At 36.0% G+C, this 18815-nt stretch overlaps 1 protein-coding gene and 1 pseudogene across 2 annotated transcripts in view; both read left to right on the forward strand.

Moving 5' to 3' along the window:
- CTNNA3 (catenin alpha 3) overlaps positions 1-18815 on the forward strand; it is a 1693405-nt gene that overhangs the window by 953874 nt on the left and 720716 nt on the right. The gene's annotated exons all lie outside the window — the stretch shown is intronic.
- On the forward strand, positions 7775-8559 carry LOC108532448 (40S ribosomal protein S6 pseudogene; annotated as a pseudogene). The gene has a single exon (XR_001886450.1). The product of XR_001886450.1 is annotated as a 40S ribosomal protein S6 pseudogene (transcript).

The raw sequence follows: 18815 nt of genomic DNA on the forward strand, positions 1-18815 counted from the left end.
TAAGTAAAGACGTAGGAAATAAGTATAGGCATATGAATGATGCTCACTACAGTTGTTACTGTCATGTAGACACATTATAAGGGTATGAGCTTATTTGTGGTACAGTCTAGCATAGGTAGCTGAATGTGAGATGTCTTTTCTATTTGTATCAGAGGAAATGTAAAATAAAATAATTCAGCCTGAAAATGTGTTGCTCAATTTTCAGCAAGATTTTCTTATGCTACTATAGAGCTCCGAAGGAAAGAAACACATTCCGGTGTGTCATAGCGTTAGTAAGCCAATGAAAGTTGACAGTATATTCTAATGTCTCATGCCATGTGTGAATGTGTTTGTGTGTGTGTGTGAGAGAGAGAGAGAGAGATTAAGAGAGACTGATTTGACATTTATGAATAACTTCCCCATATTTTATATTTAGAAAAAATTGCTAATCACTTTCAGCTGAAGTTAAACCATTCCTAAAACGGTGACTGACTATCTTCTTGAATAATATGGAAATATCAGAGCCAGCTGATTTGGGATAACAGCTCTTTGGGACAATGAATTCTTACTCAACATGCAGTCTACATGTTTGACTATCATTTAATTCCTCCCTCTTTACTCATCAAAAATTTTAAAATCCTGTGTTCTAAACTGCCTAGGGGAATTAACTGATATAATTTTGAAGTACATGTTTTTGGATATTCCTTGTCTTTATTGTGAATCTCAGCTTGTATCACATGTTTACTATTTAGCATTTGAGCATCTGCAGAGAACTTAGCACCATCCTTCCGTTTCTAAGATTTGCAGCACATATGTGGCTAATAAATACGAAGCTGGATGATATAGACAACTCCATTGGCTCTGTTTCAGCTCTATCACTGTTGGACCTTGACAAGAGGCATTAGGAAAATTTATTTTTGGTGTGAAGGAGGTTCTTGCTAGGTTTTGCCTAGCAAAAATGGGCACAGTCAGAAAAGATGGCTGGGGCCAAGGCTTGGGGAAGGCAACAAGAAAGAGTAAAAACTTCAGCCAAATATTCTAAATAGTAAAAACATAAGAAAAGTAAGAACTTTTGAAAGTAAGGGTTGGGTGCAGTGGCTTACTCCTGTAATCCCAGCACTTTGAGAAGCCAAGAAGAGCAGATCACCAAGGTCAGGAGTTCGAGACCAGCCTGACCAACATGGTGAAACCCTGTCTCTACTAAAATTTACAAAAATTAGCCAGGCATGGTGGCACACACCTATAATCCCAGCTACTAGGGAGGCTGAGACACGAGAATCACTTGAACCCGGGAGGTGGAGGTTGCAGTGAGCCGATATCACGCCATTGCACTCCAGCCTGGATAACAGAAGGAGACTCTGTCTCAAGAAAACAAGAAAAGTAAAAAGAAAAGCCCACCCAGTAATCCTAAATTATGTTGTTGAATGGGTAAAGAAGCAACACAGAGAAGTACAAGGAAGACAAAAGCAGATTGAATAATGGAATGAGGGACACCTAGGAGGATACATTATTAGAGAGGTTAAGTACTTAAATTCATATATTTCATGATATATAGCTGTTTTTCTTTAACATTTCAATTAAAATTTCTAAAGTTTCTGAAGCTAAAGTTAAAGTTTGTTCTTTATCTTGCTGAAGTTTCTGATTTTTTTTTTTTTTTTTTTGGTTCTTGTTCACAGTGAAAGGATGAATAAAGTTTCTTGAAGAGACTAATTGTGTATTCCAGGTCCTGTATTGCTTGACTATATGCAGAATATATGTTCTAACAAATCAGTTTGAGATTTGTGTCAATTGGTAGAAAATAGGATTATGTTCACTCACCAAAAATGTCTTTGAGAGTAGGTTTCCACACTGCCTACCTCGGGTGGCTAACTCTGAATCTTTCGATCTACAACTAGAAGAAAAAACTGCATAAACTGCTAACACATTTTTAAAGATTCTACAGCAAGGCATGGATGAAATTAGTAGTATATTTAAAGGATGTTCTATAGGTAGAAAGTGCTATGTGAATAAAGAAGTGGTATTATTTGCAACCTACCTGATGCAAACAGAATTACAAAACTGTAATTGTAAAAAGCGCATGACAAAGTTTTCAGATTTATTTCAGTGTTGAATTATAAATATCTCAAAGAGTTTAATTCTTGCCTCAAACTATATTTAAAATTACAACTTTTAATGTATCTTAAAATATATTTGAATATATGTCTAGAATATATATTGACAACTTTAGGAAAAACATTATTAAAGAGTTTCATATATAATTATGAATGCTTTAGGAGCCACATATAAATTTTTCTAAATTCAGCTTAGCTTATTGTTAAGATTTCTTCATAATATTATTGTGAAGAAAACTTTATTTCTTCATTATCACAAAGATAGGCTAATTCTTTATCATCACAAAGATAATGAAATTATCTTCATTAAAGATAATTTCGTGTACTCTAAACAATCTAGGCCATTCCATCATTCTGGCAGCAGAGCATGTCATTAATGATAGATAAAATTTGAGAAACCAAATGTTCTATCAGTTAGAAAATGATTTTCTCAAAAGGGAAAGCCAACTTTTGGAGTATCTAGTGTCTTGACTCTTTTAAATTTCATTCATGATTATAAATAGTTTTAAATATTTTAAATAAGTGTCAATCATGTGATTGCCCGTATAGAAGAGTAGGAAAACCTTGAAGAAATGATTCTGCTGTGACCTTGAGATGCTTTGCAGAAAAAGAAGTGGAATGTGTGAAGACACCATCTTCCACACTGGATTTGCCAGTGACTGCTATTGCCCTAAACACATCTTTTCATGTTTCTGGATCTCAATTCTAACATCTATTTATGAGAGTGTTTGCCAGATAGCGTCTAAGAACCTTTCCAGTTTCAACATTCTATGTCACTACAATTGGCCTTGATCTCAAAGGATGGACACATTGACACACCTAATTTATTTTTATGAGTATTTCATTAGGGGCAAAAGCAACGTATAGTGTTATTAGCTTCTTTCTTAATTTCTAATAGCATTTCAAACATCATCATTGTATATTTCTTACTACAGTAGTGAAATTTACACATTAGGGTTCTGATTTGGTTAAAGAATGGGAGGCTCATAATCAGCCATGTTTGCTGGTATTGTACCTATCCACACCTCTTAATATGTATTTCCTATTTTATAAGCCCAAGGAATCTTAAAGAGTGGGCACTGAAATGACCATGTGTTACCTACATATAAAAACATATGTACTAGTTGATCTCGTTTCAATTCTTGTTTGTAATAACCAACACCAACTTTTAATATAATTCGTACTTTTGTAATCAATATTAGTCAGTGGAGAAGTAATGAGGAATAAGTATTTTATTTAATGGTAGTCATAAACCCAGGTATCAAAAAATAGATGCTTTTCTCTAAATAATTTCTGTTTTGAGACAGAATGGCAAAAATTAAACCTTAGCCATTTGGCAGCTCTCTAATTTATGGGGGTTTCCATATTGCCAAGGGATGATGACCTTTATGCTTCCATTTCATCTGACATTTGCTGAGACTCATTATCCTTTCTAGTCATTCGCCCATGCAAGTTGCTACTGAATCAATGCTTGTTCCTGTCTACAAGTCCTATCTCAGCTATGTTAAGGCCCCTTTTGCAAGATGGGAGTCATGTTCTTGTGCCACATCCAAGCACAGGAAATTCTATGGACTATTGTAGGTCCATCAAAGGAGACACAGAGCTCTGAAACAGACACAGAGCAAGCCATTCTACCCTGAAATCTCATTTCCCTACATTCTAGATTTTCACAAGTTCATATAAAGTTGTGTATAAGGTTCTGCTGCTGTGTTTATGAGTTTGGTCTAGAGGAAATGAGGCCTGGGAGACTGCAAATGCCAGATCCTTCCTGGTCTTTACAGGGCCTAGACTTTTTAACACTAAAAACTTCTAGTGTATATCACTTGGTGAGGTGATAAGTATAGAATAAAAGCTCACTAGAGTTGGGGAAAATAGAAAAATGGAAAAGAAAAAACATGGGTTGATATTTCAAAATTATTATCCCACCACACAATGATTAACTCTCTATAAATGGCATCTATTTCCATGGTAGTGGTGAATTCCCTGGATAAGGAAGCAGAGACTGAGAATAGTCAGCAAAACCTTACAACCTTATGAGGGATTTCTGCATTGCCTGGGTGGTGAGACATGATCAACTTTGGGGTCTCTTCTGGCTCTAAATTCAGTGATACTCAGTAAAAATATTATTTGAGAGAGCCTTATCTTTCCTGAAATTTCATGACAGCTCTCTGACCTCTTGTTATGGGCCGAATTGTATCTCTTCCTTCCTCCTCCTCATTCATATGTTGAAGCCCTAACTCCTAGCACCTTACTTGGAATGAGAGTGCATTTGGGAGATAGGGTCCTACAAGGGGTAATTAAGACAAAATGAGACTTCTAGGATGTGACTTTACCTAACATGACTAGTGTCCTTATAAGAAGAGGATATTTGGGTACACAGAGATTCCAGGAATGTTAGTTCGTAGGAAAGTCCATGTGAAGACAGAGCAAGAAGGCAGCCGCCTGCAAGCAAAGGCAAGAGGCCTCAGAAGAAACTAGACCTGCTAACACCTTGATTTTGCACTTTTAACGTCTAGAACTAGGAGAAAATAAATTTATATTGTTTAAGCTACATCCAGTCAGTGGTGTTTTGTTTTGGCAGCACTGGCAAACCAAAAAAGCTCTGTATGATTGTCACATCTAGACCTTGTACACTATGCTCCCCAGGAAAGGCTCTTGCCAGAGGTGATGTGTTTTATAATTAGTGGCAAGAATTATTTTTAAATATATGCTTGGGATTTTCCTGTTTCTATAAAGTTTATTTGTACCTTTTATAGTTCTTCAGAAAAGAGAAATCAGCTAAGACCCTAGACTGAGTGACTTTAACATTATGACAAATGAAACGATTGATATTTCCTACCAATTATGACTGAATACAACAGAACACTTTGTCCTAAGTAAATCTGTAAAACATTTTGAAAAGGCTTAAGTGGATTTCAAAAGTGCTTGATAATAGCTTTGTTCTAAGGAGGTACGATATGAAGACTTGGAAAGTGTTGTCTGTAGTGATTGTTTATATCCATCGTAGTTGCCTGGTTAGTTAACACCAGCTGACACATGAAAGACAGTTTTGAAATAGATAGCTTGCTTTTCTACCACCCTATCACTTCTTTATTATCCATGTATTTCCACCCAAGAAATTGGTACTCTGAGTTAGTTTCTTTTCTATTAATATTAAATGAAGTGTTTCTATTAAATCTCTAGTCCAAGGATGTAATCTTAAGGATACTTGGTGCTCCCAACATGTTAGAATCAATAGGAAAGACATTTATGTATTCCTACAATTAAGATGAGGAGCTAGGGAATAATTCAGGAAATCTTATTTAATTTCTACCTTGCTAGATACTATACATGATACACAGAATGTAAGAGGGAGCCCTGCCCTCAAAGATTTTATGATCTAGTTGCTAAGACAAAAAAAATTAAAATGTAATTATTACAAAAGACTGTAAAAGTGGCCATGCCTAAAATGCACTGTGGCCATCATTGCCTAGATATTAATTTTATAAGCTGTTCTTTCTCCATACGTTGTGTACAAAGTAGATGTAGGTTAAATCAATATGAATGCAGCTTTTATAGATATTAATAATGTTATAGTAAATTTTTCTAACTGAAGTTTGTTTTACTGATTGAAAATACCTTCCCAATATTTTATCTGGTAACTCTAAGATAAATAAGGAATTTTTAAAGGGTGGCTTATTTTTTATTTAAGCATCATTAAATGCTTAAATCGGACACATAAGTATTCTTATTATTTTAAACATTCACTCTGTCTCTTTAGTATTGATATCTTTTGTAATCTTCCTGTGTGTCTCTTATATTCTCTGCTAATTCTGTTAGCCATACATATTAAGTATTTTGCAATGTCTCTTTCCTACTAATGTTTTTGTATTTTCAGTCTTGGTTCTCCTTCCTGCAAATTTCACACTTCATTCTACTGAAACACTCTCTCATTACTGTGACTTCAAATCATTTTTTCATTATGGTGTGGACATTTACAGACAAACTGAAACTTCTCTTTTATTTAAACTGTTGTGACCCCCCCACCCCGGTTTTCATATGGACTGCACGGCCGGAAGAACTATGTATGCATTTATTCCTCATAATTCAGTATTAATTTTTAGGGTAAAGGATTATCTTTCTACCAGTGTTATCAGGAAGACAACAGCCGAAAAAGCAAGCTGACATTTTCCTTCCTATTGCCATCAGTTTAAACAACAGATTATTTTTAACTATTCTTATTTAACTGATTGAGGCAGTAATGGCTTCTGTGTGTTTTTTTGATCCACTGCTGTTTGGTGTGTTTATGTACACAGTCAATAATATGCCCAGAAATGAGAAAAATCTCTGTCTTTGGAGACTGAAAATGTTCCTTCAGAAGATGGGCTAAAAGTGGGCCTTGTAAGACTTGCATAGGAAGAGCAGTGGAGCCATGTGGTCCAATTAAAAAAAATAAGATAAGCTATCTTTTGAGAACAATGAGTAGATTAATTGCATGAAAGCTGCATTTAAGAGCGAGTATAAATATTTGTTGAAAGGAAGGAAGGAAGAAAGGAAGAAGGAATGAAGGATGGAAGGAGACAGAGAGTTGCCAAGGGAGGACAACTGGTTTATTTGGATAGACTGGAGAATTTCAATTGTTTTTTGTAGGCAGTAGTAAACCTGGGGATGTTCTTGTTTCTGTTGCACACTGATGATGTATGAAATACTGTTCTAGAGGCGGAAGAGGTTTACCACAATAATTTAAAATGTCACAACGTGAAGTATGGTCAGAGACTGATAACAGAGGGAGGATAATACACTACTTGAGTAAAGATTTAGCTGAGAAGATGTATTTGCTATGAAGTGATGTCAAAGATGACTGGCTTGAAAATACTTGTGTCTAGGAGAATTGTGTTGCTTAGGATTAGAAGGGATTCCTACTTTATAGAGAAAAGTGAATATTTTTGTTTCAAAAAAGAGGTGGGAAGATATAGCTGAGCTAGAAATGAATAAAGGGCTAAGACAAAAATCAGTATAACCATGGGTACTATTTAGTACAGACAGTATTCTTAAAAGGATCAAAAAAGAACATGATAAAAAGTAAAAATGCAAATTGAATAAAATAATATAATTTGTTAAAGGAAGGAATATTATGCTTCCAAAGAAAGATGGAGTAATAAACAAATACACAATTATGTTTAGAGACATCAACACCTCAATCTCAATAACTGATAGAGCATTCAAACCAATATATTAGTTAAGGATGTAGATGACTTAAATGGCATTACTATCAATTTAATCCAGCTGACATTTATACCGTCCAACAAAGAAAATTCAAAGCCCAGATGGCTTCACTGATGAATTCTACCAAACGTTTAAGTAAGAAATAGTACCAATTACCAATTATATGCAATTATTTTTCAGAAAATTGAGCAGAGAAACTACTTCCCAACTCGTTCTCTGAGGCTGACACTATCCTGATGCTAAAACCAAAGACATTATAAAAAATTAGTAAATATATGGATCGATATGAATATAGATGCAAAAATTTATTTTTAAAATGTGGGCAAATCGAATTCAACAGTATCTAAAAGCTTAACATATCCTAATGAAACAGGATTTATCACTAAGAATACTAGGTTAGCTAACATTAAAACAAATCAATGTAAGTTTACCGTAGTAACAAATTAATAAAGAAAACCATATGATTCTCTTTTCCGTGGCGCCTCGGAGGCGTTCAGTTGCTTCAAGATGAAGCTGAACATCTCCTTCCCAGCCACTGGCTGTCAGAAACTCATTGAAGTGGACGATGAATGCAAACTTCGTACTTTTTATGAGAAGCGTATGGCCACAGAAGTTGCTGCTGACGCTCTGGGTGAAGAATGGAAGGGTTATGTGGTCCGAATCAGTGGTGGGAACGACAAACAAGGTTTCCCCATGAAGCAGGTGTCTTGACCCATGGCCGGGTCCGCCTGCTACTGAGTAAGGGGCATTCCTGTTACAGACCAAGGAGAATGGGAGAAAGAAAGAGAAAATCAGTTCGTGGTTGCATTGTGGATGCCAATCTGAGCATTCTCAACTTGGTTATTGTAAAAAAAGGAGAGAAGGATATTCCTGGACTGACTGATACTACAGTGCCTCGCCGCCTGGGCCCCAAAAGAGCTAGCAGAAACCGCAAACTGTTCTCTCTAAAGAAGATGACGTCCGCCAGTATGTTGTAAGAAAGCCGTTAAACAAAGAAGGTAAGAAACCTAGGACCAAAGCACCCAAGATTCAGCGTCTTGTTACTCCACGTGTCCTGCAACACAAACGGCGGCATACTGCTCTGAAGAAGCAGCGTACTAAGAAAAACAAGGAAGAGGCTGCAGAATATGCTAAACTTTTGGCCAAAAGAATGAAGGAGGCTAAGGAGAAGCGCCAGGAACAAATTGCGAAGAGACGCAGACTTTCCTCTCTGCGAGCTTCTACTTCTAAGTCTGAATNAAAAAAAAAAAAGAAAACCATATGATTATTTCCACAGACAAATATATGACCAAATTCAACTAAACACTAGGAATGGAAAGAAACTTCTTCAACTTGATAAGTGGGGTCTATAAAAAACAAACATCATTAGAGCGGCAAGACTGGATACTTTAAGATCAAGAATAAGATAAGGATGTTCACTCTTTGTTTTTTTTTTTGTTTTGAGACGGAGTCTCGCTCTGTCGCCCAGGCTGGAGTGCAGTGGCTGGATCTCAGCTCACTGCAAGCTCCTCCTCCCGGGTTCACGCCATTCTCCTGCCTCAGGCTCCCGAGTAGCTGGGACTACAGGCGCCTGCCACCTCGCCCGGCTAGTTTTTTGTATTTTTTAGTAGAGACGGGGTTTCACCGTGTTAGCCAGGATGGTCTCGATCTCCTGACCTCGTGATCCGCCCGTCTTGGCCTCCCAAAGTGCTGGGATTACAGGCTTGAGCCACCACGCCCGGCCAGGATGTTCACTCTTACCACTTGTGTCCAGCATTATACCAGATGCTCTAGCTAGTGCAATAAGGAAAACACTGAATGAATGAATGAATGAATGAATGAATGAATGAATGAATGACATCCAGATTAGAAAGGAACAAGTAAAACTTTACAGATGACATGAGATCATTTATGTAGAAAATATGATGGAATCTACTAGTACAGGTTGAGCATCACTAATCTGGAAATCCAAAATGCTTTTTGGAACACCTACATAATACCACAAGTGGAAAATTCTATATATGACTTCATGTGACAGGTATAATCAAAAAACAGGCTCTGAACACACAGTTTATTCAGCATCCCCAAGGGGAAAAAGACCCTCTCAGACCCAGATATATCTTTCTTAAGTACCCAGATTCCTCCACCCCCACTATGCAAGCACACTCATAAAGGGTAATAAAATGGCACTTATGAAGGCCAAACACACCAATGGCAGGTTTTCAATAATGTGTCACATGGGGCCAAGAACTACATGCATTACTGTGTTTTTATTTTCTTATTCTCTGCTCTAAGGTATAAGGATTATTAAAATACTAAAAGTCCTGTAGTTACCCCTATGATATCAGTATTGGGTAGCAATGATAAGAAAAGAAGCATTTTTGTTTCTCTACAGCACAAAAAGTCAAACTGTTGAAGAAACGGGACAGTGGTGGAAATTGAAATGTTTTATAGAAGAGTATAGTGTTGGAATGACTACCATATATGACCTGAAGAAACAGAAGGATAAACTGTTGAAGTTTTGTACTCAAAGTGATGAATAGAAGTCAATGAAAAATAGAAAAGCACTGTGTACAGCTAACAATAAAAATCTTGATTGTGTATTTAAAGAGTGGATCCATTACCATTGCAGTGAACACTTGTCACTTAATGGAATACCAGTCATGAGACAAGCAAACATCTATAATGATGAAATGAACATTGAAGGGAACCATGAGTATTCAACAGGCTGGCTGCCAAAAATTAAGAAAAACTATGACATTACTTTTTAAAGATTTGTAGTGATAAAGCATCTTCTGGTCATGTAGTAGTGGAAAAATTCATTGACAAATTTGCCAAAGTCATCGCTGATGAAAATCCGATGCCAGAACTAGTCTATAATGCTAATGAAACATCACTGTTTTGGTACTGTTGCCCCAGAAAGACGCTGACAACAGCTAATGAGGTAGCCCCTACAAAAATTAAAGATGCCAAGGACAATAACTGTGCTGGTGTGTGCTAATGCAGCAGGCATACAAAAATATGAACTTGTTCTGATAGGCAAAAGCTTGCATCCTCACTGTTTTCAAGGAGTGAGTTTCTTAGCAGTCCACTATTATGTTAACAAAAAGGTATGGATCACCAGGGACATGTTTTCTGATTGAATTCGCAAACATTTTATACCAGAGACTCAAGGTTACTGCAAGGAAGCTGGATTGGATGGCAATTGTAAGATTTTATTGTTCCTTGACAACGTTTCTGCTCATCCTGCAGCTGAAGTTTTCATCAAAAATAATGCTTATGCCATATACTTTCCCCAAATGTGACTTCATTAATTCAGTCATGTGACCAAGGTATCCTTAGATTGATGAAAAGTAAATATAAAAACACTTTCTTGAACATCATGCCAGCACCAGTGAAGAGAGGTGTGGGTGTGGAAGGTTTCCAGAAGGAGTTTAGCATGAAGGGTGCTGTTTATGACATTGCTAACACTTGGAAGGCAGTGACTAAAGACACAGTAGTACATTCCTGGCACAACCTCTTGCCTGTGACTATATTCAGTGATCTCAATGAGCAAGGTGGTGACTTTGAAGAATTCTGTGGGCCAACTGAGAAAAAAGATGGTGTCTGACCTCCTTACATACACAAAAAATAAAATTTCCGAGCTTTTCCCTGGGCTAGCAGAAGTAAATATCAGAGAACTTGATTATTTTTAACATCAGTAATGAGACTCAAATTCTTAATTCATTGACCAATGGTGAAATAGTCCAAACAGTTTTGAATCAAGTTGATTGTGATAGTAGTGATGATTAAAATGATGTTAACACTGAAGAAAAAGTTCCTGTGGACAAGCTAAAAATGTGTGACGGGCTTATTGAAGGACTAGAGTACTGTGCATTTATAACAGAACAAGAAATCATTTCAGTTTATAAAGCCAAAGAGAGATGACGACGACGATGACGACAACAACTACTACTACTACTAATTCTTATTCTTTTTTTTTTTTTTTTTTTTTTTTTTTTTGAGGTGGAGTTTCGCTCTTGTTGCCCAGGCTAGAGTGCAGTGGCATGATCTCAGCTCACTGCAACCTCCACCTCCCAAGTTCAGGCGATTCTCCTGCGTCAGCCTCCTGAGTGGCTGGGATTACAGGCACCCACCGCCATGCCTGGCTACTCTTTTTGTATTTTTAGTAGAGACGGGGTTTTACCATGTTGACCAGGCTAGTCTCGAACTCCTGACCTCAGGTGATCCACCTGAGGATCATGCCTGTAATCCCAAAGAGAGACTTCTAAGACAAAAACCATTGTTATTGAGGCAAGATGACTCTGAAGGAAACATTTTTAAAAGTCATCCACAAAATGCCTCTTCATCCCTAGAGGACTCACTTCCTGGTCCTTCAACTATTTTGATTTTTTTCCCTCACCTAAACAAAAATTCAGCATACAGTAACCTATTAATCAAAACACAGCATCATAGGTGGAGACTGAAAGCCTGCCATTGTTGGTTGTTGCTGCTGTTCAACAGCTGATACAGGAATTCTGGTGATGCTACTGTGCTGCTTCGTTACCCTAGATACATTTTTTTTTTTACTGTGTTAATGGCATGCCATATGTTTTTTGCAGATAAATACTTATGGGTAAATAAATTAAAGAAATTGTTGCTTATCAGTAGCATATAAATTCAAAATCAAGAATGATAGTGATGCCAAACAACCACAGATGGCTCATATGGGTGGCCAAGATGGTGACACCTTTGCTTTCTGATGATTTAAAATATGCAATTTTTTCATTAACAAAATTATTAAAACATTGTATATTGCCTTCAGTCTATGTGTATAAAGTGCATATAAAACATAATGAATTTTGTGTTTAGACATGGGCCCCCAATAGAAGTGACTGGAGTCCATAAAGATCTACATGGATGTAGACAACTGATACTCAACCAAAGTTCAAAGGCAATTCAGTGGGCAAAGGATAATCATTTCAACAAATGGTGTTGGAACAACTGGTTATTCATGTAAAAAATTCAATCAATAACCTACCAAAAATTGATCAAATTGTACATCCACTTGAAATATGGGATGTTTATTTTGTCAATTGTAACTCAATAAAGCTGTTAAAAATAGTGGGAAAGTATGAGAGGAAGAGGAAAAAAGGGACAAGGTATAAAATGCTACACCATGTGCTATACAAGTGGATTATATTGCTTTCTTCCGAAGTGATAATATGCAACTCCTGCTATAGAATAAAATTGTATGTTCTAGATCACAGGAACAAATTAGCCAAATACTGTTCCTAATTTTTAATGCTCATTTTGCAAGGTGCGAAAGTGTAAGACACATCTTATAAAATGAACAATTTAGACTAGGGCATACCTTCACTATTATAATTAATTTAAAATGATATACATACTTAAATAGCATTTTCACAGAAATAGAAAATTATAAAATTAATGCAGAATTACAGAAGACCCTGAATAGCCAAAACAATCTTGAGAAAGAAAAATAAAGTTGGAGATATAACATTCCCTAATGTCAAGTTATACTACAAAGTGATAGTAACCAAACACTACGTTACTGGCATAAAAACAGATGCATGGACCAATGGAACAGAATAAAAAGCCCAGAAATATCCCCAAGTTTATAAAGTCAACTAATTTTCAGCAAGGCTGCCAAGAAGACATGATGGGGAGAGGGTAGTCTCTTCAATAATTGGTGTTGGGCAAACTGGATATCCACATGCAAAGAGTGAAACTGGACGCTTATCTACACCATATATGAAAATTAAGTCAAAATGAATTACAGATCTAACCATAAGAGGTGAAACTCTAAAACTACTGGAAGAAAACAAGGGAAAAACTTCTTGATATTGTCTTTCATAATGATATTTTGGACATCACACCAAAATCACAGGCACTGAAAGCAAAATTAAACAAGTGGGACTATACAAAGCTTTTGTATAGCAAAACAATCATCAGAATAAAAAGACAAACTATAGCTTGGAAAAAATATTTGCAAACTATCTGAAAAGGGGTTAATAATCTCTAAAATATATAAGAAACTCACACAACTTAATGGCAAAAAACAAAAATAACAAAACCAAATATCCTGATTTAAAAAATGACCAAAGTGGGACAGCTGTGGTGGCTCACGCCTATAATCCCAGTACATTGGGAGGCCAAGGCAGGCGGATCACCTGAGGTCCGGAGTTCAAGACCAGCCTGACCAACATGGAGAAACCCCATCTCTACTAAAAGTACAAAATTAGCCGGCATGGTGGCACGTGCCTGTAATCCCAGCTACTTGGGAGGCTGAGGGAGAATCGCTTGAATCTAGGAGGCAAAGGTTGTGGTGAGCCAAGATTGCGACTTTGCACTCCAGCTTGGGCAACAAGAGCAAAACTCCGTCTCAAAAAAAAAAAAAAAAAAAAAAAAAAAAAAAAAGAATTGTAAATATCGTTGGGTGCTCATAATTATTAAAATATGCATATGTATGTGCATACCCATGTATATGTGCACATGTACATATGTTTGTGTATTTATTAAGAAAATGACCGAAGTACCTGAATAGACATTTTTCTAAACAAGACATAAAAATAGCCAACAAGTATATGAAAAAGTGCTCAACGTCACTAATGAGAGAAATGCAAATCAAACCAAAACGAGCTATCACCTCACACCTATTAAGATGGCTGTTATTAAAAAAGAAAAACACCAAGAGATAAGTGTTGGCGAGAGTGTGAAGAAAAGGGAACCCTGGTACAATGTTGCTCAGAATGGAAATTGGTATAGTTATGAAAAAGTGTATGGAACTTCCTCAAAAAATTAAAAATAGAACTACCATATGATCCAACAATCCCTTTTCTGGTTATATATCCAGAGGAAATGAAATCACTACCTTTAAAAGATATCTGCATTCCCACATTCATTGCAACCTTATCCACAATATACAAGATATGAAATCAACCTAAATGTCTGTTCATGAGTGAATGGAGAAGGATGAAATACAGATGTGAAATGCAGATGTGATTGTTTATGTGTATGTGTGTGTATGTGTAAAGGTACACGTATATAGACATACACAAATGTAAAGTGTGAAATGTATATTCTGCTACTCAGACCAGTCCTGTTAATTTTTATTTGATTTCAGAAAAAAAAGGAGTTTTTAAAATGATCCAATAGAATAATAATACTTTTGTTAGTGTCCTCATATCTTGATATTCTCAGATATTAGGACATTACTTGAAGCATAAATCTTGATGAGTTTCTTGGATGTTTTGCTTCATCTCTTATGCTTTTTCTTTTTAGCTAATGTAATGGTACATTTAATGTAATAGCCCTATCTCTAAGTTGCTGTCCCCCACGTTTTATCTCTCAGTAATATAGGCTTTAGGGCCTGATACCGATACAGATCTATTTATTCGTTCAGGATTTCATTTTGTCATAAGATTTTGCATCTTACGTGAACTATTTTTTGCATTTCTGGGTGATTTCTTCTATTACTTCAATACAATATTATCTTGTGAATGTGATACACTTGTGCTACTGATGAGGATTATGAATCTTAAGCAGGAGTCTGCCCACTCCAACACCATATGAAATACCACTTAACATTTTTTTTTGTAATCAGTGCCACAGGCCTTTTAGATCTCACTTCTGATACCACCTGCAGGTATTTTGGGTAAGTGATAGATGGAAGGAATAAGCACACACACATTGTAAAGATTGAATTAAGCTCCTGCCTACATTTTCCAAGAACGTAGTCTCATCAGAAGTGGAATGGCCGTGTGAACAGGAGCAGATGTATGATTTCTCAGAATAACTGCTTGTGGCACATACTAAGAAAAATGCTTCACCAGATATGGAAAGCTCAATTCTTGCTAGGTCACTTCGCTTTTTTGCATGAAACTTACATCTGGAAGATTTTATATTAAGAACATATGTGCATCTGTTTAAGGGAATGTTTACATATACTGAGTTCTGGTTCTTGAAGCAAACTATCCGCAAGACCCATTATGGCATGGGTAAAAAGGCAGAGTTTGTTTCCATATATCTCTGAAAGGAAATATCCCTGTTTACAGATTTTGTTTCATATTCAGAAGGCCTGTTTCCTTGGAATGGCAGTCAGAATAGTCACCTGAAACCCAACAATGAGTTATGTGCTGAAAGAATAAATGGTTCATAGAGATGAAAGCATTGTTTTGAGACAACCATTGGTCTGAGTCAGTGTAGCAATGCTTATGAGGTGATTGGAACCAAAGATGATATGCTAGCAGAGTTTATGCACTGTAGCTCTCTTATGCAGCTTTAGTTTATTGCTCACAATACTCATTCACGAATCCTTGAAAATTGCTTCAAAGAGGTAGTCTCAGGACAATGTTTTTTCATGTACTGGGAATGCAACTTAAAAAATATAATAAGTTTTAATTTATACCCATTTTGAAACTCATAGACAAGCTCATTGAGCATTTTTAAAGCTCGTGATCATCTGAAGCATGGCAATTCCAAACTATCAACTCTGTAAGGTACTATTTTTTGTCACTTGTCCCGAAACTACTCCTTTGGTGTAGTTTATGATGTAATTTTTCAGTGTTTGGTGAATAAACCTATATTTTAATATATATACACACATAGATACATGCATAATCCATATATTTTGTGTATGAGTGTTTATATAAAATGTTTTCTCAAGGTGTGAGGTGTGTGTGTGTGTGTGTGTGTATACTGTGTGTTTGTGTTTCCTAGCATTTATTCTTCTAGACTCCAATACAATTTCCCCAAATCTCCATCTTTCTAATGAAGATAAGTTTTGCTTTCTGATAGATGTATATATAGATACATAGATACATATATGTACATAGATACATATATATATACCCCAAATACCTGCAGGTGGTATCAGAAGTGAGATCTAAAAGGCCTGTGGCACTGATTACAAAAAAAATGTTAAGTGGTATTTCACATGGTGGTGGAGTGGGCAGACTCCTGCTTAAGATTCGTAATCTTCATCAGTAGCACAAGTGTATCACACTCACAAGATCATATTGTATGGAAGTAATAGAAGAAATCATCCAGAAATGCAAAAATTCGTTCACCTAAGATGACAAAATGAAATCCTGAAATCTTATGACAAAATGAAATATATAGATACCTATATATCTGATGTATATACACACATAAATACACATATATATGTATATACATATATATTTCTATAATAAGAATAATAAAAGTGGTAAAAGATTAAATTTCTTCTAAGAGGAAGATTTTCTTGTTTCCATTTTTTAATGCAGTGAATGAAATCTGAGATTCCCCAGGTATATTTTGTGGATGCTCCAACTAGGCATCTTGGGAGACTGAACATTCAAAAATCACTGAGAAATGCGTAGTTTAATTGACCTAAGCAGAAAGAAATCTGGCCCATAGAGAACTTTTATTTTATTTTATTTTGTATTTCTTTCTTTCTTTAGAGACAATATCTTACTCTGTGGCATGATTAGAGCTCACTGCAGCCTCAACTTCCTGGGATCATGTGATCCTCCTGCCTCAGCCTCCTGAGTAGTTGGGACTACAGGCATGCACCACCATGCTTGGATAATTCTTTATTATTATTATTATTTTTTTTTATAGAGATAGAGTTTCACTTTATTGCCCAGGCTGATCTTGAACTTCTGGCCTCAAATGATCCTCCTGCCTGGGCCTCCCAAAAAGTTGGAATTACAGGCACAAACTACTGCATCTGCCCCAGAAATATTTTAGATAATTAAGAGGCTTTCTTATTTCAGCTGGGATTAGCAATATTTCTTCCTCGTAACTATTTCCTTTCCCCAGAGGAATATGCCTAAAATTTCACTTGGTGATAGGATCATAGCAGGGAATAACCTAACAGTTGGGAAAATAAGTTAGTTCACCTTAAAGGCATTCTCATATTCATTACATTATTATGTACCAAGAGGTTTTTATGACATATTATTTAAATACATATTACCAGCTTGAAGGTTTAAATCGTGGATAGTCTGTAATGAGATAATGTTTTCAGTTTTGTATCTCCTCATGTGAGTATATGCCTATCAGGAAGCCTGGAAAATGATGAAGTAAGTAGCATGTCTTTATTTTAAAATGAAAGAAATCAGTTACTGAAACACTGATGACATCTAAAAAAAAAAAAAAAAAGGTTAGAAAATTCACAAAATATTACTCTTTGCACTTAAAAATTGATGTTAAATTCAGATAACTGTTGTTTTTTCTGCTAAAAGTGTGATTTACATTTTGATGAAGTCATTTGCTTTGCTGTACCTGACGTTTTAAATATGTTGCATACCTGTTAGTAATCCTTAGGTCATTGTTCAGAGGTGCCCATACTTTATGTAAGTGAGAATGCCAACTCCTTAATAACTTGAACTTCTGGCAAAGATGCTGTTCTATTTTGGAATATGGATACCTGAAAACTAGTTAGAAAAATATATTTTATTGCGCCCCTGCCATCACGTCTCTTTCACCCAGTTTTTAGATGGGCTAAGTTATCTCCATTAGTTTTGGACCACACAAAAAGACCCCCAGGATTTTCAATGCAGTGGATCTCTTGAGAATTGGAAACTTCTGCTGTTTCATGCTAAAAATTAGTCATGAATTTTAAGCAGGAATCTAGCTTCTGAGATCAGATGGCCCAATAACAATATTAAGGAAATATTTTTATTTTTGTCTCCTTGTATCTTCCTGTCTCAACAAATCTGTAACAGGATCACTTCTTTCCTTGCAACAACTTCTGGGAATGACTTTTATTGTGAATATAGAATAATTTTCAACCAACTACTAGGCTGCTGGGAGAAGCTGTGTCTATTTCTATGTGTATCACAGAGGGTATTCGAGGATAATAATAGATTCTACACATTGTGCTAGCAATGCGAATATTACATATACTTTCTCATTTCATTTAAGTTTAAACCTCTCATTTTCCCTGGGAAGTAGAAATTTCTATTTCCATTTTAGAAGTGAGGGAGCTAAGGTCCAAGTTTCAGTGGAGAGAAAACTAAGACTCCATGTTGCCCAAAGAAACAAATACTTCCTAAGGAGTAGAGCCCAGATTTGCCTGACTCCAAAGATTCCCAGCCTTGCTTGTTTTATTTCCCAGCTATGGTGTCTGAGAATCAGGAGGCAAATATGCTTGTACCTGCATTTCCCTTTTGGGGAGGACTAGATGATGTGTCAGCTTTACATAGCAATCTATTTAATGTGCTTCTTTGAAAAGGAAAAGAAATCCCTTGAAATATCCCTGGCATTATTTCAATGACATTGAGGTGTCAGAACATTTTGGGATAACAAAGTGGTCAATTCCTTTAGGTGCCATAGAGCTTTCAGCAGTTGTATATTTTATAGTTAGTAAACAGCCAAATGTATTTCTTTGCCTCTGTTCAAAATGAAATCACCTTAATGAAGAAATCTTATACTGAAGCAATCTGGGCACATTAATAATAAATGAATTCTGAAAGAAATTTAGTGTAATTTCTGAGGAAGAACAAGAGGAAATACCAAATTTAAAAATAGCATTTTGCATTTGTGTAAGTG

This window comes from Rhinopithecus bieti, unplaced genomic scaffold (assembly GCF_001698545.2).
Source record: "Rhinopithecus bieti isolate Rb0 unplaced genomic scaffold, ASM169854v2 scaffold_8307, whole genome shotgun sequence".
NCBI lineage: Eukaryota > Metazoa > Chordata > Mammalia > Primates > Cercopithecidae > Rhinopithecus > Rhinopithecus bieti.